This window comes from Rutidosis leptorrhynchoides, chromosome 7 (assembly GCF_046630445.1).
Source record: "Rutidosis leptorrhynchoides isolate AG116_Rl617_1_P2 chromosome 7, CSIRO_AGI_Rlap_v1, whole genome shotgun sequence".
NCBI lineage: Eukaryota > Viridiplantae > Streptophyta > Magnoliopsida > Asterales > Asteraceae > Rutidosis > Rutidosis leptorrhynchoides.
In genome coordinates, this window is record NC_092339.1 from 107846138 (window position 1) to 107871386 (window position 25249).

The following is a 25249-nucleotide window of genomic DNA, read 5'->3' on the forward strand; positions in this document are numbered from 1 at the left end:
AAGTTTTGGCAATCACTACAGGAGGCCCTGGGAACCCGTTTGGATATGAGCACCGCATACCATCCGTAAACTGACGGGCAGAGTGAAAGAACAATTCAGACTCTTGAAGACATGCTCAGGGCATGTGTGATCAATTTTGGAAATGGATGGGATAAATATCTACCATTAGCAGAATTCTCGTATAATAATAGTTATAATGCGAGCATTAAAGCTGCACCATTCGAAGCACTGTATGGAAGGAAGTGTAGATCCCCTATCTGTTGGAATGAAGTAGGAGATCGACAATTAACTGGTCCCGAGATCATCCATGAAACTACTGAGAAGATAGTGCAAATCAAGGAGAGATTGAAAACAGCCCGTAGTCGCCAAAAGAGCTACGCCGATGTCCGAAGGAAACCATTAGACTTTCAGATCGGTGACATGGTTATGCTAAAGGTGTCACCTTGGAAAGGTGTAATACGTTTTGGAAAAAGGGGTAAACTGAACCCAAGGTATGTAGGCCCGTTCAAGATCATCGAACGCATCGGACCGGTAGCTTATCGACTCGAGTTACCATAACAACTCACCGGGGTACATAATTCATTTCACGTCTCAAACCTCAAGAAATGTCTTGCAAAGGAAGATCTCACCATTCCTCTTGAAGAAATCCAAGTCGATGAGAAACTACAATTCATAGAAGAACCAGTCGAAATCATGGACCGTGAAGTTAAACAGCTCAAGCAGAGCAACATACCAATCGTTAAGGTTCGTTGGAATGCTTGAAGGGGTCCCGAGTTTACTTGGGAATGAGAGGATCAGATGAAACAAAAGTATCCACATTTGTTTCCGGACAACGCAAAATAGGTACAACTTTAAAATTTCGGGACGAAATTTATTTAACGGGTAGGTACTGTAATGACCCGGATTTTTCCGATCGTTTTATACTTATGAGATTAATATTTACATAAAATAAACCTTACCAACATGATAAGCAATCCAAACTATTGAGACTTATGTTTTTGAAAAGAGTTTCACACAACGTTTGACCGTCCAATTTGACCGATGATATCACGAACTATATAACACACGATAATTATACGATTATGTATATGTACATATCTATACATATTTAACATGATTTAAGGATGGTTTAACATTTCATTGTGAACTAACAATAATGAGTTATAAGTATACTTTGAGACCACTAACTTAAGTTTTCAAAACGATAACTATATGTAACATTCTTTGACATATATACTTACAATATATAATGTGTTGGTGATCTATGTCACCAATATGATTTAAGTGTAATGGGATTAATTTGTAACCAAAATAATCTTGATAAATATCGAACAAGTTTGGGGAAGTGTGGAGTGCACACTTGTTTGAACTTATCTTGATTATGACGGGGGTTCGGGGGCAGCGCCCCCGATAAGCGGGGTCCAAGGGGTGGCAACCCCTAACATATTTGAATAAAAGCCCAGTTTGACCCAAAAATAAAAGCCCAGTTTTGAGCCTCTTTTACAGTTATAAACCCGTCCATATTTGAATTCTCGTTCCGATTCCTCGAAATTTCTACAAGTATATCTAGGGTATATGTAACCGTATCATACCCAGCTTCTATACGTATTTACTATTGGTATATACCAACAATAAACTTCAATGATCAGCCACTAGACATGATGTTACATGTGGGAACCAGCCATTTAACCTCATGTGTGACTTTTGTGCAAGAAAACAAACTGAATCTCCTATATATCCATCCCATAATCATGCTATTTTGCACACACACACACATACAATTTCATTTCCAATTTTCTTTCAAGTTAATTCACTCCCCAATCTCTCTTCATTTACCTACTCAAGAACGTATCAATATAGTCATCCGATTTCAAGGAGATTACTTCCAATCTTTCAATCCCACTCCACCACTCTTTTGATTCCAAGATTTTTCTTACCTTTTCCAGTAGCTTTGTCCAAGTAACTTGAGGTAGTAACCTTATTCATAACCTTATTCGATTCATATTTATATAGCTATCTTATTTTGTGTTATAAAATTTTAACAACAAGAACATAGTTTGAGTGATTTCAAACTTGTTCGCAAACTAAATAGATCCTTCTAATTTGATTTTTAAAAACACTTCAAGACCTGTAATATATCATATTATAACAAAATCGGATTAATCATATCTTGGCTAATTAACATAATATTTAATATATATTTACTTATGATTTGATTTTATATATTTCAGGACCACCCGTAAACAACACGAGAAGATTAATCATAAGACCTCATGATTGTACGCAACACGTCATTTGACAACACGGTACTTTATGTACGCAACACGTCATTTGACAACATGGTACCATGGGTCAAGATTAATTCTGATCAATACGAATACGATGGGGTCTTTATTTATTTTATTTAAGCAACTAATTGTGGACCACTAACATCGGACTGCTAACTACGGACTAAGAAAATATTAAAAGTATTAAAAGTATATATATATATATATATATATATATATATATATATATATATATATATATATATATATATATATATATGTAACGATTACTTGAAAAGAAAATATGTTGATATATTATATATATGGTTAGGTTCGTGATATCTATCGGAGACCAAGTCGAGTTAAATACCTTCAAGACAAAAGTGAGTATATAGTCCCACTTTTAAACTCTAAATATTTCGGGATGAGAATACATGCATTTTATGATTTACGTTATGGACACAAGTGATTAAAAATATATATTCTACGTTGAGTTGTACCACTGGCATACTTCCCTGTAACTTGGTAACTGCTATTTACATAAGGTATTGTAAACGCGAATCCTGTTGATAGATCTATCGGGCCTGACAACCCCAACCGGACTGGACGACCAGTATTCAACGGTTGCACAGTACTTCGTTTCGGTGACTACACTTGGTACGGTGTAGTAAGATTTCATAATAAAGGGAATATGCGACGTTGATTAAATGTTAAGTATGGTTATCAAGTGCTCAACAACTTAGAATATTTTTATTAAAACGTTTATATATGAAATCTTGTGGTCTATATTCATAACGCTGCCGGCATTAAACCTATATCTCACCAACTTTATGTTGACGTTTTAAGCATGTTTATTCTCAGGTGATAACTAAAAGCTTCCGCTGCAACATGTTGAATTTAAGCAAGATCTTGAGTATGCATATTTGTGTCAAAAATAAAACTGCATATCGGAGGATTTGTAATGTAAAATATGTTAGAGGTCGTATTGTTATTATCACATGTAAAGTTTGTAAGTCTAAGATTATCGCTAAACGATAATCATTATTAAGTTGTTTAAACCTTGTATTTGTAATAAAAGCTATGGTTTGTATTGTAAAAACGAATGCAGTTTTTGAAAAATGTCGCATATAGAGGTCAATACCTCGCAATGAAACCATATGTTATTGTATTCGTCCTTATGGTTAAGGTCGGGTTATGACAGGCATGAAACGTGATGTTGTTAAGTATGTTGAACAATGCGTTACGTGCTTGCAAGTTAAGGCCGAACACCAAAAGCCGTATGGTATGTTACAACCGTTAGAAATCCCGAAATGGAAATGAGAGCACATTACCATGGATTTCATTACAAAGTTACCAAGGACGGCGAGAACCCAATTTGATTCGATTTGGGTGATAGTTGATCGGTTAACGAAAAGTGCCTTGTTTCTTCCCATTCAGGAAGAGATATCATCGGAGACCTTGGCTAAGTTGTTTATCAAGGAAGTGATCTCAAGGCATGGGGTTCCCATATCTATTATTTCGGATCGAGATACTCGCTTCACATCTCGGGTTTGGGAAAAGTTTCATGAAGATATGGGTACACAATTGAAATTGAGCACGGCGTATCATCCTCAAACGGACGGTCAAACCGAACGTACGAAGAAAACATTGAAGGATATGTTACGGGCGTGTATTATCGATTTCGGTGGTAGTTGGGATGAGCATTTGCCTTTGGTGGAATTCTCGTACAATAATAGCTATCATGCTAGTATTGGAATGCCACCCTATGAGATGCTTTATGGGCGAAGGTGTCGAACTACCATTTGTTGGGGTGAGGTGGGTCAAAGAGAAATCGAGAGTACCGATTTGGTCTTAGAGACGAATAGCAAGATCGATATGATTCGGGCTCATTTGAAAAAGGCTCAAGATAGAGAAAAGTCGTATGCAGACAAACGAAGATGACCGATCGAATTCCAAGAGGGCGACATGGTGATGCTTAAAGTTTCGCCATGGAAAGGTGTTATTCGGTTTCGAAAACGAGGGAAGTTAGCTCCTTGGTTTATTGGTCCGTTTAAGATTTTAGCTCGTGTTTGTGAAGTTGCGTATCGTTTGGAATTACTCGAAGAGCTTGCGGGGATCCATAATATATTTCATGTTTCCCATCTCCGTAAGTGTCTTGCGGATGATTCTGCATGGGTACCATTAGACGAGATAGAGCTAAACAACAAGTTAGAGTATGTTGAGAAGCCGATTGCTATACTCGATGAAAAGGTAAAGAGATTGAGACATAAAGAGGTGAGAACTTTTAAAGTCCAATGGAGTCGTAGTAAAGGTTCCGAGTTTTTTTGGGAATCCGAAGAGTTTATCTTGGTTTATCTTCCGGCATGTCATGCGGCTTGGATCGCGAGGACGCGCTCCGGTTCAAGTGGGGGAGAGTTGTAACATCCCATTTTTCCCGTACATATTTAAAGGTACAAACTTATTTATTAGTACGCTTATAACTTGTGCGTATGTGATTAAAAGACCTAAGTGCTAGTTATTGTGTAAATATATATATATATGAATATGTATGTGTATATATATATATATATGTGTTTAGAATATATGCATGTATAAGTATATGCGCGGGTCTTTGTTGATGTTAAGTCCCATGAGACTAAAAGATGAAGTTAGACGTGCATAGGAAGCGTGCACAGGGTGTACAAGTTGAATAAATCGTTAAGTTGTGTTAAGTTGTAGAATGGATCAGTTGAAGGCAATTGCCGCGCCGCGGAAGCCTTTGTTGCGCCGCGACATTGGACTCAAACCAGATTCAGGAGGCATGATAAGAAGGGTCGAGTTTTCCTTTAAATGTCGTGCCACGGAGAAGAAGGTCGCGCCGCGACCAATAACTAGAATCTGAGTCAGGAATGATTTAAGGAAGCTCGTAAAATAGGTTAATTGTCGCGCCGCGACAATTGGGGCCGCGCCGCGACCCACTGGGTGAACTGGTTTCGGATTTTTGTTTTAAAATAAGTGGTTCAAGGGTATAATCGTCTTTTCGCGTATGGATCTGATGGAGACTTTAAGTCTCAGCCACTTATCCTCTGTTATTCATTTCTTTTTCATTTTCTTTCTCTAATTTCTCTCAAAACTTAAAAACCGATTTGATTTCAAGTGAGATTTGAGAGTGGAGATTTGTGAATCATACCTTGGAGCAAGAATTAAAGTTGTTCTCCTTGTTCTTAGCTACAAGAGGATAGTGTTGGTAAGTCCTAACTCAATGTTTTAAGTTTTAATTAGTTTATGCTAGGGTTTGGTTCATTTGAAACTTGTAAGACCCATTTGGGGGTAATATGGGTGGATTTGGGTTAGATCGATGAAAGTAAACCCTAATGGCCATAACCTAGAGTTTGGTCTTACGATTTGAGATGTGTAAGTGTTAATTGTGTTGTTAAGCGCTAAAACACTTGTTAAATGTTAAAAGAATGGTAAATGGGTTAAGTTGACCAACCTTGTAAGTTTAAGTGTTGAAATGGGTCAAAATAGTAAAGTTGACCTAATTGGGTGAAATGGGTATGAAATACCCCAAGTTTGTGTTAGTTGAGGTTAGTAGACTTTAATTCACTAGCTTTAGTGATTAAAGTTGAGTCTTGGCCATTTATGGGCGGTTTTAGTGTAGTTGAGTTATTTAATGCAAATTGGGTCATTAAATGCTCAAGTGTAAGTAATGTGGCTAGTTCCACTAGTTGTGTATTGAAAGTGTACTTAATGTATTAGGTACATTGCTTTGAAGTTCGGAAGTGCATAATCGTCATCCTTGTATTAAGGTGAGTGGAATAATTATGCGTGTACATATATAATGTATTTATTTGTGTAGTATGAATGTGGCATTGTCGCGGTGTTCAAGACACCACATTCTAAGTAACGAGTAGTATTGTCGTAGTGTTCAAGACACTACTCATTGTTTGATTGACATGTGGTATTGTCGCGGTGTTTAAGACACCACATTGTCATGGGAGTGGATGCCGCGGTGTTCAAGGCACCACTCATTGTTTTGATTGACATGTAGAATCGTCGCGGTGTTCAAGACGCCACATTGTCATGGGGGTGAGTTAGTCGCGATGTTCAAGACATCTCCCTGGGGATTAGTGATTACGCGGTGTTTAAGTAACACTAATGGACGTTATGAACTCCGACGGTCTTTTACGAGTACCGTTCCCTTGTACGATTGGTTAACCATGGTTGTGTGAATTCGTATCTAGCATAATTAAATTGTGAACTATATGCTATTGCTGTTGCTAGCTTCTTGTAAATTGTGGAAAGTGGTTTATGCATGATGTTTGCATGGTATTCGAATTGCTAGCTTGTATGCGGTATGTTAAGTGATTGCAGGTAAGTAGGTTATATATGAACATGTATAATTATTGCATTCACTAAGCATTAGCTTACCCCTCTCGTTGTTTATCTTTTTAGATGCAGGTGCGGATAGGGGAAAGGGGGTTGTTAGGCACTAGGTGTCCTTTGATGATGTTTCGTTGGAGCTTGTGGAAGTTGGCCTAACGTTTTGGGTAGTTTAGTCCCAAACCATGCTCGAAGTGTCGTTTGAATTATAAACTATAATTTGTAGAGGGTCAAACTTGTATTAAACTTAATTAATGGCCTTCGTGCCTTGTAAACATTTAAATTGTGGTACATTTTAAATGGAACTTGTGGAATGGATTACATATTTAATTGGCGCGTAAATGTGTATTATAAAAAAAAATTTAAAATTTATCGTATGGAATACGGGTTGGGTTGTTTCAAGTGATATCAGAGCATGGTCTAAGGGATTTAGGTGACTTGAGATAGGTGCCTAGACTTAGACTTTATTGTGTATGTGCTTTATGCGGGACTTGTAGGACTTCGGGTCGGATCGGGAATTGTTAGTGCATAGGTTTATGTGAACTAACCTTGCGCTATTTGTTTTGTGATGTATTTGAAATCCATCAAGCGAGATAGACGTTGTACTAGCAAGTTAATGCGAAATGCTCGCGTAGCAATGACTAGCTACCATTGTTACGGGTGCAAATCGTGTCAAACGAGCGATGTACGACGATTATTAAGCAAGATGGGGCGGTAAGGTGTATATGTATGTATATATATGCGTGTCATGTCTTTTCATTCGTTGTTTAACCTCTTTCATTTTATAGAATGAAGATGAGAAATGGACACGACACCAATAATGGGGGCACAAGTGAGGACCCCGAGTTCACGGCCAAAGTTGAGGCCATCTTTAAACCTCAAAAAGCAGAGTTTCTCGAAGACGTTAAGAAGATGTTTCTAGATACGATCGACGAGCAAATAGTTAATGTGGTTAGGGAACAAGTTAAGCTTGTTCTACAAGGGGATAATGTGGGGAGATGGGTCTTCTTTTATAAGAATTTCAAGGACTCTCAACCTCCCACCTTCGATGGTGAACGGGACCCACTTAAGAGTGCCCGTTGTGAAATGTCCCGTTCTTATTGATTAAAAATGTTCCATATTAATTGATTTCGTTGCGAGGTTTTGACCTCTATATGAGACGTTTTTCAAAGACTGCATTCATTTTAAAATAAACCATAACCTTTATTTCATCAATAAAGGTTTAAAAAGCTTTACATAGATTATCAAATAATGATAATCTATAATATCTTGTTTACACACGACCATTACATAATGGTTTACAATACAAATATGTTACAAAGAAATAAGTTTCTTGAATGCAGTTTTTACACAATATCATACAAGCATGGACTCCAAATCTCGTCCTTATTTAAGTATGCGATAGCGGAAGCTCTTAATAATCACCTGAGAATAAACATGCTTAAAACGTCAACAAAAATGTTGGTGAGCTATAGGTCTAACCTATATATTTTCAAATCAGAATAATAAACCACAAGATTTCATATTTCAATACACATCCCATACATAGAGATAAAAATTATTCATATGGTGAACACCTGGTAATCGACATTAACAAGATGCATATATAAGAATATCCCCATCATTCCGGGACACCCTTCGGATATGATATAAATTTCGAAGTACTAAAGCATCCGGTACTTTAGATGGGGTTTGTTAGGCCCAATAGATCTATCTTTAGGATTCGCGTCAATTAGGGTGTCTGTTCCCTAATTCTTAGATTACCAGACTTAATAATAAGGGGCATATTCGATTTCGATAATTCAACCATAGAATGTAGTTTCACGTACTTGTGTCTATTTTGTAAATCATTTATAAAACCTGCATGTATTCTCATCCCAAAAATATTAGATTTTAAAAGTGGGACTATAACTCACTTTCACAGATTTTTTACTTCGTCGGGAAGTAAGACTTGGCCACTGGTCGATTCACAAACCTATAACAAATATGTACATATATATCAAAGTATGTTCAAAATATATTTACAACACTTTTAATACATTTTGATGTTTTAAGTTCATTAAGTCAGCTGTCCTCGTTAGTAACCTACAACTAGTTGTCCACAGTTAGATGTACAGAAATAAATCGATATATAATATCTTGAATCAATCCACGACCCAGTGTATACATATCTCAGTATTGATCACAACTCAAACTATATATATTCTGGAATCAACCTCAACTCTGTATAGCTAACTCCAACATTCACATATAGAGTGTCTATGGTTGTTCCGAAATATATATAGATGTGTCGACATGATAGGTCGAAACATTGTATACGTGTCTATGATATCTCAAGATTACATAATATACAATACAAGTTGATTAAGTTATGGTTGGAATAGATTTGTTACCAATTTTCTCGTAGCTAAAATGAGAAAAATTATCCAATCTTGTTTTACCCATAACTTCTTCATTTTAAATCCGTTTTGAGTGAATCAAATTGCTATGGTTTCATATTGAACTCTATTTTATGAATATAAACAGAAAAAGTATAGGTTTATAGTCGGAAAAATAAGTTACAAGTCATTTTTGTAAAGGTAGTCATTTCAGTCGAAAGAACGACGTCTAGATGACCATTTTAGAAAACATACTTCCACTTTGAGTTTAATCATGATTTTTGGATATAGTTTCATGTTCATAATAAAAATCATTTTCCTAGAATAACAACTTTTAAATCAAATTTTATCATAGTTTTTAATTAACTAACCCAAAACAGCCCGCGGTGTTACTACGACGGTGTAAATCCGGTTTTACGGTGTTTTTCGTGTTTCCAGGTTTTAAATCATTAAGTTAGCATATCATATAGATATAGAACATGTGTTTAGTTGATTTTAAAAGTCAAGTTAGAAGGATTAACTTTTATTTGCAAACAAGTTTAGAATTAACTAAACTATGTTCTAGTGATTACAAGTTTAAACCTTCGAATAAGATAGCTTTATATGTATGAATCGAATGATGTTATGAACATCATTACTACCTCAAGTTTTCTGGATAAAGCTACTGGAAATGAGAAAAATGGATCTAGCTTCAAAGGATCCTTGGATGGCTTGAAAGTTCTTGAAGCAGAATCATGACACGAAAACAGTTCAAGTAAGATTTTCACTCGAAATAAGATTGTTATAGTTATAGAAATTGAATCAAAGTTTGAATATGAGTATTACCTTGTATTAGAAAGATATCTTACTGTAAATAAGAAAGATTTCTTGAGGTTGGATGATCACTCTACAAGATTGGAAGTAAGCTAGCAAACTTGGAAGTATTCTTGATTTTATGAAACTAGAACTTGTAGAATTTATGAAGAACACTTAGAACTTGAAGATAGAACTTGAGAGAGATCAATTAGATGAAGAAAATTGAAGAATGAAAGTGTTTGTAGGTGTTTTGGTCGTTGGTGTATGGATAGATATAAAGGATATGTAATTTTGTTTTCATGTAAATAAGTCATGAATGATTACTCATATTTTTGTAATTTTATGAGATATTTCATGCTAGTTGCCAAATGATGGTTCCCACATGTGTTAGGTGACTCACATGGGCTGCTAAGAGCTGATCATTGGAGTGTATATACCAATAGTACATACATCTAAAAGCTATGTATTGTACGAGTACGAATACGGGTGCATACGAGTAGAATTGTTGATGAAACTGAACGAGGATGTAATTGTAAGCATTTTTGTTAAGTAGAAGTATTTTGATAAGTGTCTTGAAGTCTTTCAAAAGTGTATGAATACATATTAAAACACTACATGTATATACATTTTAACTGAGTCGTTAAGTCATCGTTAGTTGTTACATGTAAGTGTTGTTTTGAAACCTTTAGGTTAACGATCTTGTTAAATGTTGTTAACCCAATGTTTATAATATCAAATGAGATTTTAAATTATTATATTATCATGATATTATGATGTACGAATATCTCTTAATATGATATATATACATTAAATGTCGTTACAACGATAATCGTTACATATATGTCTCGTTTCAAAATCATTAAGTTAGTAGTCTTGTTTTTACATATGTAGTTCATTGTTAATATACTTAATGATATGTTTACTTATCATAATATCATGTTAACTATATATGTATCCATATATATGTCATCATATAGTTTTTACAAGTTTTAACGTTCGTGAATCACCGGTCAACTTGGGTGGTCAATTGTCTATATGAAACCTATTTCAATTAATCAAGTCTTAACAAGTTTGATTGCTTAACATGTTGGAAACACTTAATCATGTAAATAACAATTTCATTTAATATATATATATAAACATGGAAAAGTTTGGGTCACTACAGTACCTACCCGTTAATTAAATTTCGTCCCGAAATTTTAAGCAGTTGGAGGTGTTGACGTATCTTCTGGAAATAAATGCGGGTATTTCTTCTTCATCTGATCTTCACGCTCCCAGATGAACTCAGGTCCTCTACGAGCATTCCATCGAACCTTAACAATCGGTATCTTGTTTTGTTTAAGTCTCTTAACCTCACGATCCATTATTTCGACGGGTTCTTCAATGAATTGAAGTTTTTCATTGATTTGGATTTCGTCCAACGGAATAGTGAGATCTTCTTTAGCAAAACATTTGTTCAAATTTGAGACGTGGAAAGTGTTATGTACAGCCGCGAGTTGTTGAGGTAGCTCCAGTTGGTAAGCTACTGGTCCGACACGATCTATAATCTTGAATGGTCCAATGTACCTTGGATTTAATTTCCCCCGTTTACCAAATCGAACAACGCCTTTCCAAGGTGAAACCTTAAGCATGACCATTTCTCCAATTTCAAACTCTATATCTTTTCTTTTACTGTCCGCGTAGCTCTTTTGTCGACTCTGGGCGGTTTTCAATCTTTGTTGAATTTGGATTATTTTCTCGGTAGTTTCTTGTATTATCTCCGGACCCGTAATCTGTCTATCCCCCACTTCACTCCAAAAAATCGGAGACCTGCACTTTCTACCATAAAGTGCTTCAAACGGCGCCATCTCAATGCTTGAATGGTAGCTGTTGTTGTAGGAAAATTCTGCTAACGGTAGATGTCGATCCCAACTGTTTCCGAAATCAATAACACAAGCTCGTAGCATGTCTTCAAGCATTTGTATCGTCCTTTCGCTCTGCCCATCAGTTTGTGGATGATAAGCAGTACTCATGTCTAGACGAGTTCCCAATGCTTGCTGTAATGTCTGCCAGAATCTTGAAATAAATCTGCCATCCCTATCAGAGATAATAGAGATTGGTATTCCATGTCTGGAGACGACTTCCTTCAAATACAGTCTTGCTAACTTCTCCATCTTGTCATCTTCTCTTATTGGCAGGAAGTGTGCTGACTTAGTGAGACGATCAACTATTACTCAAATAGTATCATAACCACTTGCAGTCCTTGGCAATTTAGTGATGAAATCCATGGTAATGTTTTCCCATTTCCATTCCGGGATTTCGGGTTGTTGAAGTAGACCTGATGGTTTCTGATGCTCAGCTTTGACCTTAGAACACGTCAAACATTCTCCTACGTATTTAGCAACATCTGCTTTCATACCCGGCCACCAAAAATGTTTCTTGAGATCCTTGTACATCTTCCCCGTTCCAGGATGTATTGAGTATCTGGTTTTATGAGCTTCTCTAAGTACCATTTCTCTCATATCTCCAAATTTTGGTACCCAAATCCTTTCAGCCCTATACCGGGTTCCGTCTTCCTGAATATTAAGATGCTTCTCCGATCCTTTGGGTATTTCATCCTTTAAATTTCCCTCTTTTAAAACTCCTTGTTGCGCCTCCTTTATTTGAGTAGTAAGGTTATTGTGAATCATTATATTCATAGATTTTACTCGAATGGGTTCTCTGTCCTTCCTGCTCAAGGCGTCGGCTACCACATTTGCCTTCCCCGGGTGGTAACGAATTTCAAAGTCGTAATCATTCAACAATTCAATCCACCTACGCTGCCTCATATTCAGTTGTTTTTGATTAAATATGTGTTGAAGACTTTTGTGGTCGGTATATATAATACTTTTGACCCCATATAAGTAGTGCCTCTAAGTCTTTAATGCAGAAACAACCGCGCCTAATTCCAAATCATGCGTCGTATAATTTTGTTCGTGAATCTTCAATTGTCTAGACGCATAAGCAATTACTTTTGTTCGTTGCATTAATACACAACCGAGACCTTGCTTTGAGGCGTCACAATATATCACAAAATCATCATTCCCTTCAGGTAATGACAATATAGGTGCCGTAGTTAACTTTTTCTTCAATAACTGAAACGCTTTCTCTTGTTCATCCTTCCATTCAAATTTCTTCCCTTTATGCGTTAATGCAGTCAAGGGTTTTGCTATTCTGGTTGGATGAACCTTCTGTAGTAACCAGCTAGTCCTAAAAACTGGCGTATGTGTTTCGGAGTTTTTGGGGTTTCCCACTTTTCAACGGTTTCAATCTTTGCTGGATCCACCTGAATACCTTCTTTGTTCACTATGTGGCCGAGGAATTGAACTTCTTCCAACCAAAATGCACACTTTGAAAACTTAGCGTACAGTTTTTCTTTCCTCAATACTTCTAGCACTTTTCTCAAATGTTCTTCGTGCTCTTAATCATTCTTTGAGTAAATAAGTATGTCATCGATGAAAACAATGACAAACTTGTCAAGATATGGCCCACACACTCGGTTCATAAGGTCCATGAACACAGCTGGTGCGTTAGTCAATCCAAACAGCATAACCATAAACTCGTAATGACCATAACGCGTCCTAAAAGCAGTTTTTGGAATATCATCCTCCTTTACTCGCATTTGATGATATCCAGAATGTAAATCGATCTTCGAATAAACCGACGAGCCTTGTAGTTGATCAAATAAGTCGTCAATTCTCGGTAGTGGATAACGGTTTTTGATGGTAAGTTTGTTCAACTCTCTGTAGTCAATACACAACCTAAATGTACCATCCTTCTTCTTGATAAACAAAACAGGAGCTCCCCATGGTGACGTGCTTGATCGAATGAAACCACGTTCTAATAGTTCTTGCAGTTGGCTTTGCAGTTCTTTCATCTCGCTGGGTGCGAGTCTATAAGGAGCACGAGCTATTGGTGCAGCTCCTGGTACAAGATCTATTTGAAATTCAACAGATCGATGTGGAGGTAGTCCCGGTAATTCTTTCGGAAATACATCAGGAAATTCTTTTGCGACGGAAACATCATTGATGCTCTTTTCTTCAGTTTGTACTTTCTCGACGCGTGCTAGAACAGCATAGCAACCTTTTCTTATTAGTTTTTGTGCCTTCAAATTACTAATAAGATGTAGCTTCATGTTGCCCTTTTCTCCGTACACCATTAAGGGTTCTCCTTCTTCTCGTACAATGCGAATTGCATTTTTATAACATACGATCTCTGCTTTCACCTTCTTCAGCCAGTCCATGCCAACTATTACATAAAAACTCCCTAACTCTACTGGTATCAAATCAATCTTAAATATTTCGCTACCCAGTTTAATTTCTCGATTCCGGCATATATTATCTGCTGAAATTAATTTACCATTTGCTAATTCGAGTAAAAATTTACTATCCAACGGCGTCAATGGACAACTTAATTTAGCACAAAAATCTCTACTCATATAGCTTCTATCCGCACCCGAATCAAATAAAACGTAAGCAGATTTATTGTCAATAAGAAACGTACCCGTAACAAGCTCCGGGTCTTCCTGTGCCTCTGCCGCATTAATATTGAAAACTCTTCCGCGGCCTTGTCCATTCGTGTTCTCCTGGTTCGGGCAATTTCTAATGATGTGGCCCGGTTTTCCACATTTATAACAAACTACATTGGCATAACTTGCTCCGACACTACTTGCTCCGCCATTACTCGTTCCGACACCATTTGTTCCTTTCATTCTGTTAACCCCTGGTCCGTAGACCTCACACTTCGCCGCGCTATGACCATTTCTTTTACACTTGTTGCAAAATTTGGTGCAGAACCCCGAGTGATACTTTTCACACCTTTGGCATAGCTGCTTATGATTGTTGTTTTTGTTGCGGTTGTTATTGTTGTTGGGATGATTGTTGTAGTTGTTGTTGCTGTTGTTGTTGTTGTTGTTGTTGTTGTTGTTGTTGTTGTTGTTGTTGTTGTTGTTGTTGTTGTTGTTGTTGTTGTTGTTGTTGTTGTTGTTGTTGTTGTTGTTGTTGTTGTTGTTGTTGTTGTTGTTGTTGTTGTTGTTGTTGTTGTTGTTGGGCCATTTGTTGTAGTTGCGATTGATGTTGCGATTGTTGGGATAATTGTTGCGATTATTGTTGTAATTGCTGTTGTTGTTGTATTGGTGATTCTTATCACCGTTTTCCTCCCACTTTCTTTTGACTTACTTCACATTGGCCTCTTCAGCCGTCTGTTCTTTAATTCTTTCCTCAATCTGGTTCACTAGTTTGTGAGCCATTCTACATGCCTGTTGTATGGAGGCGGGCTCGTGTGAACTTATATCTTCTTGGATTCTTTTCGGTAATCCTTTCATAAACGCGTCGATCTTCTCTTCCTCATCTTCGAACGCTCCGGACACAATAGGCACAATTCTGTGAATCGTCTTTCGTACGTGGTAATATCAAATCCTTGGGTTCGTAACCCTCTAAGTTCTATCTTGAGCTTATTGACCTCGGTTCTGGGACGGTACTTCTCGTTCATCAAGTGCTTGAATGCTGACCACGGTAGTGCGTACGCATCATCTTGTCCCACTTGCTCTAGATAGGTATTACACCATGTTAACGCAGAACCTGTGAAGGTATGCGTAGCGTACTTCACTTTGTCCTCTTCAGTACACTTACTTATGGCAAACACCAATTCGACCTTCTCGGTCCACCGTTTCAATCCGATCGGTCCTTCGGTTCCATCAAATTCCAAAGGTTTGCAGGCAGTGAATTCTTTGTAGGTGCATCCTACACGATTTCCTGTACTGCTAGATCCAAGGTTATTGTTGGTATGTAGCGCAGCCTGTACTGCGGCTATGTTTGAAGCTAGAAAAGTATGGAATTCCTCTTCATTCATATTCACGGTGTGTCGAGTAGTCGGTGCCATTTCCTTCAAAATAGTCAAATGGAACAAGTTAATCATACAGAATATTAAGAGTAGTTAATAGTATTTCGTAGCATAATATGAACTCATTTATAAAAGGTTTTTCTTCATATTAGCATTTTATAAGTTTAAATTCGGGTAGTACCTACCCGTTAAGTTCATACTTAGTAGCTAATATACAATTCAACAACTACAATTCTATATGAAAAACTGATTATAATAATATTTCGCGTTCAAACTTTTATACAATATTTTACAAACTTACAATACCGCTTATTTTACATAAAGCATGAAATATAGCACACAATAACTTTGATACAAGATAGTTGTGAAGAAAATTCTAGCTAGTAAACAAGTCGTTCAGCAAAGGCAATAAAGACACGTAATTCATACGTCCAGAAATAAGTCATGCATTCTGGTTTTACTAGGACTACTTCCCATCCTTGGTCTTGTGGAACATAACCGTTATGGCCGTTGATAAGACAACATGTTGTAACGTCATCAAAGGGACGAGGGTTACGTAATGACCAACAGTCTCGTAATAACCTAAAAACCTCATTTCTTACCCCAATTACCGACTCCGTCACTTGTGGGAACGTTTTGTTTAATAGTTGTAGCCCGATGTTCTTTTTCTCACTTTGGTGAGAAGCGAACATTACTAACCCGTAAGCATAGCATGCTTCTTTATGTTGCATGTTAGCCGCTTTTTCTAAATCATGAAGTCCTATATTCGGATACATTGAGTCAAAATAATTTCTTAACCCATTGCGTAAAATAGCATTTGGGTTCCCCGCAATATATGCGTCAAAATAAACACATCGTAACTTATGGGTTTCCCAATGTGATATCCCCCATCTTTCAAACGAAAGTCTCTTATAAACCAAGACATTCTTGTAACGTTCTTCGAATGTCTTACAAACTGATTTCGCCGTAAATAGTTGTGCCGAAGAATTCTGACCGACTCTAGACAAGATTTCATCAATCATGTCTCCGGGTAGGTCTCTTAAAATATTGGGTTGTCTATCCATTTTGTGTTTTTATACTGTAAAATAGACAAGAGTTAGATTCATAAAAAAATACTTATTAATACAAGCAATTTTTACTTATATCATAAAGCATAAGCACACTATATTACATATATTACACCACACGAATACAACTATCTTATTCTGACTCGCTCGTTTCTTCTTCTCCGGTTTTGGTTCGTTTTGCCAAGTTTCTAGGGATATATGATGTTCCCCTAATACGAGCTGTCGTTTTCCACAACGGTTTAGAAAAACCTGGTGGTTTAGAGGTTCCCGGGTCATTGTTACGACTTAAGGGCTTCGGGGGTTGACGATACATATAAAGTTCATCGGGGTTGGAATTAGATTTCTCTATTTTTATGCCCTTTCCCTTATTATTTTCTTTTGCCTTTTTAAATTCAGTTGGGGTAATTTCTATAACATCATCGGAATTCTCGTCGAAATCCGATTCATCGGAGAATTGGTAATCCTCCCAATATTTTGCTTCCTTGGCGGAAACACCATTGACCATAATTAACCTTGGTCGGTTGGTTGAGGATTTTCTTTTACTTAACCGTTTTATTATTTCCCCCACCGGTTCTATTTCCTCCTCCGGTTCCTCCTCTTCCGGTTCTGATTCTTCTTCCGGTTCTTCTTTGGGAACTTGTGAATCAGTCCAATATATATTCGACTCTTCGTTATTATTAGGTGAGTCAATGGGATTTGTGCTAGAGGTAGACATCTATCATACAATATCAAACATGTTAAGAGATTAATATATCACATAATATATACATGTTAATAATATATAGTTTTCAATAAAAATGTTAAGCAATCATTTTTAAAGAAAACACGGTCGAAGTCCAGACTCACAATGCATCCTAACAAACTTGATAAGACACACTAATGCAAATTTTCTGGTTCTCTAAGACCAACGCTCGGATACCAACTGAAATGTCCCGTTCTTATTGATTAAAAACGTTCCATATTAATTGATTTCGTTGCGAGGTTTTGACCTCTATATGAGACGTTTTTCAAAGTCTGCATTCATTTTAAAACAAACCATAACCTTTATTTCATCAATAAAGGTTTAAAAAGCTTTACGTAGATTATCAAATAATGATAATCTATAATATCTTGTTTACACATGACCATTACATAATGGTTTACAATACAAATATGTTACAACGAAATAAGTTTCTTGAATGCAGTTTTTACACAATATCATACAAGCATGGACTCCAAATCTCATCCTTATTTAAGTATGCGATAGCGGAAGCTCTTAATAATCACCTGAGAATAAACATGCTTAAAACGTCAACAAAAATGTTGGTGAGTTATAGGTTTAACCTATATATTTTCAAATTAGAATAATAGACCACAAGATTTCATATTTCAATACACATCACATACATAGAGATAAAAATTATTCATATGGTGAACACCTGGTAATCGACATTAACAAGATGCATATATAAGAATATCCCCATCATTCTGGGACACCCTTCGGATATGATATAAATTTTGAAGTACTAAAACATCCGGTACTTTGGATGGGGTTTGTTAGGCCCAATAGATCTATCTTTAGGATTCGCGTCAATTAGGGTGTCTGTTCCCTAATTCTTAGATTACCAGACTTAATAATAAGGGGCATATTCGATTTCGATAATTCAACCATAGAATGTAGTTTCACGTACTTGTGTCTATTTTGTAAATCATTTATAAAACCTGCATGTATTCTCATCCCAAAAATATTAGATTTTAAAAGTGGGACTATAACTCACTTTCACAAATTTTTTACTTCGTCGGGAAGTAAGACTTGGCCACTGGTCGATTCACGAACCTATAACAAATATGTACATATATATCAAAGTATGTTCAAAATATATTTACAACACTTTTAATACATTTTGATGTTTTAAGTTCATTAAGTCAGCTGTCCTCGTTAGTAACCTACAACTAGTTGTCCACAGTTAGATGTACAGAAATAAATCGATATATAATATCTTGAATCAATCCACGACCCAGTGTATACATATCTCAGTATTGATCACAACTCAAACTATATATATTTTGGAATCAACCTCAACCCTGTATAGCTAACTCCAACATTCACATATAGAGTGTCTATGGTTGTTCCGAAATATATATAGATGTGTCGACATGATAGGTCGAAACATTGTATACGTGTCTATGGTATCTCAAGATTACATAATATACAATACAAGTTGATTAAGTTATGGTTGGAATAGATTTGTTACCAATTTTCACGTAGCTAAAATGAGAAAAATTATCCAATCTTGTTTTACCCATAACTTCTTCATTTTAAATCCGTTCTGAGTGAATCAAATTGCTATGGTTTCATATTGAACTCTATTTTATGAATATAAACAGAAAAAGTATAGGTTTATAGTCGAAAAAATAAGTTACAAGTTGTTTTTGTAAAGGTAGTCATTTCAGTCGAAAGAACGACGTCTAGATGACCATTTTAGAAAACATACTTCCACTTTGAGTTTAACCATGATTTTTGGATATAGTTTCATGTTCATAATAAAAATCATTTTCCCAGAATAACAACTTTTAAATCAAATTTTATCATAGTTTTTAATTAACTAACCCAAAACAGCCCACGGTGTTACTACGACGGCGTAAATTCGGTTTTACGGTGTTTTTCGTGTTTTCAGGTTTTAAATCATTAAGTTAGCATATCATATAGATATAGAAAATGTGTTTAGTTGATTTTAAAAGTCAAGTTAGAAGGATTAACTTTTATTTGCGAACAAGTTTAGAATTAACTAAACTATGTTCTAGTGATTACAAGTTTAAACCTTCGAATAAGATAGCTTTATATGTATGAATTGAATGATGTTATGAACATCATTACTACCTCAAGTTTTCTGGATAAAGCTACTGGAAATGAGAAAAATGGATCTAGCTTCAAAGGATCCTTGGATGGCTTGAAAGTTCTTGAAGCAGAATCATGACACGAAAACAGTTCAAGTAAGATTTTCACTCGAAATAAGATTGTTATAGTTATAGAAATTGAATCAAAGTTTGAATATGAGTATTACCTTGTATTAGAAAGATATCTTACTGTAAATAAGAAAGATTTCTTGAGGTTGGATGATCACTCTACAAGATTGGAAGTAAGCTAGCAAACTTGGAAGTATTCTTGATTTTATGAAACTAGAACTTGTAGAATTTATGAAGAACACTTAGAACTTGAAGATAGAACTCGAGAGAGATCAATTAGATGAAGAAAATTGAAGAATGAAAGTGTTTGTAGGTGTTTTTGGTCATTGGTGTATGGATTAGATATAAAGGATATGTAATTTTGTTTTCATGTAAATAAGTCATGAATGATTACTCATATTTTTGTAATTTTATGAGATATTTCATGCTACTTGCCAAATGATGGTTCCCACATGTTTTAGTGACTAACATGGGCTGCTAAGAGCTGATCATTGGAGTGTATATATGAGACGACCCGACCCAATCCATAGGGACGAATACAATAACATATGATAACATTGCGAGGTACTTGACCTCTATATGATACATTTTACAAACGTTGCATTTATTCTTAAAAGGCAATCTATCATTACATCAAAAGTTGACATGTTCGCCTAACATTTCATAATATCCAAATGACCTAATCTGTCATATACTTAATAATAGTCTCTAATGATCTTCAATGACTCGAATGCAACGTTCTTGAATCCTGGCTTAAATGGTCCCAAATAGTATCCGTAATATGAGCTAATGCACAGCGGAAGACTTAATTCATACCTGAGAATAAACATGTTTAAAACGTCAACATAAAGTTGGTGAGATATAGGTTTAATGCCGGCAGCAATATAAATATAGACCACAAGATTTCATATGTAAACATTTTAATAAAAATATTCTAAGTGGTTGAGCACTTGGTAACCATACTTAACATTTAATCACGTCGCATATTCCCTTTATTATGAAATCTTACTACACCGTACCAAGTGTAGTTACGAAACGAAGTACTGTGCAACCGTTGAATACTGGTCGTCCAGTCCGGTTGGGGTTGTCAGGCCCGATAGATCTATCAACAGGATTCGCGTTTACAATACCGCTGTAAATAATAGTTACCAAGCTACAGGGAAGTATGCCAGTGGTACAACTCAACGTAGAATATATTTTTCAGTTACTTGTGTCCATAATGTAAAACATAAAATACATGTATTCTCATCCCGAAATACTTAGAGTTTAAAAGTGAGACTATATACTCACTTTTGTCTTGAATATATGTAATTTCGACTTGGTCTCCGATTGATATCATGAACCTATCCATATATAATATATCAATACCTTTTCATTTTAAACAATCGTCACATATATATACTTATAATACTTTTAATAATTCCTTAGTCCGTAGTTAGCAGTCCGATGTTAGTAATTCAATTTTAATGGTTCATATTTAGGTGTTTATTTACCCCCATTGAAATAAATAAAACCCCATCGAAATCGTATTGGTCGAGATTAATCTTGACCCACGGTACCGGTGTTGTCAAATGACGTGTTGCGTACAATCATGGGATCTTATGATTAATCTTCTCGTATTGTTTACGGGTGATCCTGAACCATATAAAATTAAATTATGAGTACATATATATAAAATATCATGTTATTTTAGAAAGATGTGATTTATTTAATTTTTCTCCAATTATTTTCGTGGCTAAACTAGTCTTGGATATCCGATTTTATTTTGGTCATAGTTTCTTCGTTACAACTCCGTTTTCGTTGATTCAACTTGCCACTTCCTTGGATCGAGTCCCTCTTTAAGAGTATGAACTGTAAATACCTTAGTTTGTATTCGAAATCACAGGTCATAGGTCAAACTTTAGTGAAACTTATGAAGTTAATCATTTTCCCTTTTGTAAACAACATTAAATAATTATTTTTCTAAAAATATTTATACTTTGAGTTAAATCATGAAATTTTTATGTGTTAACATATTCATAAGAAATATCATTTTTCCAGAATATAAACCTCCAGTTCAAAGTTCAAGATAGTTTTTAATTATCCAACCCAAAACAGCCCCCGGTTGCACTCCGACGTCGTAAAAACAGTTTTTAAGGTGTTCTTTGAAAAACCAAGTTATACCTTGTTAAATTAGCATATATTTATGTTATATTACAGGTCTTGAAGTATTTTAAAAGTTAAGTTAGAAGGATCTATTTAGTTTGCAAACAAGTTTGAAAACATTCAAACTATGTTCTTGTTGTTAAAATTTTATACCACAAAATAAGATAGCTATATATATATGAATCGAATAAGGTTATGAAAAAAGTTACTACCTCAAGTTACTTGGACAAGATTGCTGTAAAAGAGGAGTAAAAACCTAGAACCAAAAGGGTGATGGAATTGGATGAAAGATTGGAAGTAAACTTGTGTTCTTGGAAGGATTCTTGAAGTGTTTTTGTAAGGATTTTCTTATGGTGATTAAGTGATGTTTTATGGCTAGATCTTCATGGATACTAGCTGAATGGTAATGGAGTTTAAGGCTCTTAAAAGTGTGTGTGTTTTTAGCTAGAGATTTAAGGTAAAAATGAATCAAAAATTGAAAATGAAATGGAGTATAAATGGTGGTGTAAAAGGTGTAAAAGTTTGTAATTTTGTGAAAAAAATCTTTTAATCATGTGAAATTGTCATACTAGATAACAAAAGTAGTTACCTTATACATAAGGCATTGAACAAGGGCTGGTTGGTGGTGATTTGATGTGTATATACCAATAGTAAATACGTATAAAAGCTGGGTATGATACTGTACATATACCGTAGATATACGTATAGAAATCTTGTGAAAAATGGAATGAGAATTCAAATATAGCTATCTTTTGTGAATATACTTATATTGTTTTATGTATTTAAGTTCTTAAAAAGTGATTAAATACATTATATATACGATATATGTATAAACATTATAGGTCATAAGTATTTATGTCAAATAACGTTACGTATGGTTATTGTTTTGAAAACATAAGTTAGTAGTTTCAAAATATACTTATAACTTATTGTTATTAATACAAAATGAGATATTAAAACATCCTTAGATCATGTTAAATATGTATATATACATATATATACACAAACGTATAATTATCATATGTTATATAGTTCGTGATATCATCGGTCAAACTAGACGGTCAAACGTTGTGTAAAACTCTTTTCAAAATCATAAATCTCAACAATTTAGATTGCTTATCATGTTGGTAAGGTTTAATTTATGTAAATATTAATCTTATAAATGTAAAACGATCGGAAAAATCCGGGTCGTTACATTACCTACCCGTTAAATAAATTTCGTCCCGAAATTTGATAGAGATCGTCATGGATAACAATATGGGTGTTTTCATGACGTATATGAGGTGACAATGGAGTTTTATCATTATTGGGAGGTATAGATACAACGGTTCGATCAAGTGAAGCGCACAATTGAAGCTATCACAAAAGAGTGAATTGAGTAAATATGGATTTGTTTGAACCGATAACGTGATTAGAATTGATTTCCGGAATTTATGGAAAATCTTACGTAATAAGATTTGGTTCTTTGGCGATCAAGATCTTCTTTGATTTAGTGCGGCGATCTGTTTCGATTTCTTTGTCGAATATTTTGCTATAAATCCACTTCCTTCTCTTCCTTATTTCCACAACTCACATCTTCTATCCTTTCTCCCTCAACTCATACCTTAAAGTATTCTTTTAAATGCTCCATCCCGTTCTAATTCTTGTTATACTTCTAACTTTCATATCTTACATTCTTCTCTTTCATTTATCGCCAGAAGAATCTATTTACTTCTATCCTTTCCTTGGAATTATAATGTTTTTAATTCTCCCATGTCTTTACGTTGCAATACGTATTGATATACACGGTTTGTAAATCCTGGGTGATTTTCGGCCTTTGTATTCTTCATTATTTTTCAAAGCTTCATACTTTCGTTTTCTCTTCCCGACTTCGAGTCAAGCGAGTAATGGTCCGGAATTTGTAGATATGAGATTCGAAATGAGTATAGCTAATGCTCTAAGAAAGAAATGGTAATAGAACAATTTTGATTTGTCAAATTACCAGAATACCCCAGAAAAGATAGAACTGTCAGGATGACATGTTCCTATTATGTTTGAGAATTGGATAGAATGTAAGAGCCGTGTAACATGGCACATGATGATGGTACTGTGAATCATCACATTTCATTAGAAACTTAACATGACTTACTGTAATATAATGAAGTTGATTAAGTTTCATTATATTATACTACTTCATGCATCAGTTCCCAACACTGCTTCAGAACATTCCTATTTTAAACTTGAAGGTTTTAGAACTTAGAAACTAACACAGTTTCTTTTATGTTGTAACGCAGATATTACGGAGAGATAAATATTCTCAGATAAGAATAGTTGTGAAAATATCTCCAGAAATATGGAGAATATGTATATCGGAAGATATGAAGATATCTTATAATATCTAAGATAAGATGATGATGAAGAATATCATCGGGAAAGGTTTAGAATAAGGGGTAGGGTTTTTACTAATGGTTTCAGCAGGCACTGAATCGTTTGAATCCTTTGAAAGCAGATTCAGTTCTTGTGATTTATCCACAACCTCTTTCATACTTTGCTCAAACCGTTTTTCCGGTTCCAAATCTTCTCTTTTTCTGAGTTTTATCAACACACTGTGCTTCATCATCAAACTTTTGACTGTTTAAAATCGTTTACAATTTTCGCTGCTTCATCAACATTTAAAGAACTACTTCATAATTCAGGGTGTTTTTCAGAAACTTCACCTTCGGAGTATGAAATCCTTAGGAATAGATGTTATAGGTATGACTGAGAAGTTTTGCGAGATTTTTAAAATACTAATTGCGGATTCCGCCAAAAAGATGACAAGCTGCTGGTACATGATGTCGTGGAATATGAAAGGTTCTCTGGTAACAACGGTGAAAGGACAAGGTATATATATCGAGGTTATAATAAGAGTAGTCCTACTGAGAAATCAAAGTGGAGCTGTGACAAAATTGACTTATATTGAAAAGAGAAATGTAAGGTTGTTTTTGCCAATGAATGATAAGGAATTTGACGCGGATAAGTTTTAACGATAACTTCGGTTTCAAAAGTTTCAGGTGTATAACTGTATGCATAAATCTTTCTTCCGTAGACGAGGTGCGGCTGGTTCAACTTCTTTTTCAAGAATCATGAAAATATTTGAACGAGGATTATAATTGTCGAAGTACAAATAAGGTTTAGGATGAAATCAAGTGGCAAACTTGAAGAATTGTTTAGTTTCATATGTTATAATCAACATTTTATTTCATTTTAATTATCCAAAGTTAGCAGTCCAAAAGTCCGATTGTCCAATGGTTCAATAAATTCGTATATAAATTAAATATATAATATTCGAGTTAATTTATACGTATCGTGACTCGTGTACCGGTCTCAGAGTCGATCACAACTCAAACCATATATATATTTTGGAATCAACTCCAACCCTGTATAGCCAACTCCCATCTTCACATATAGA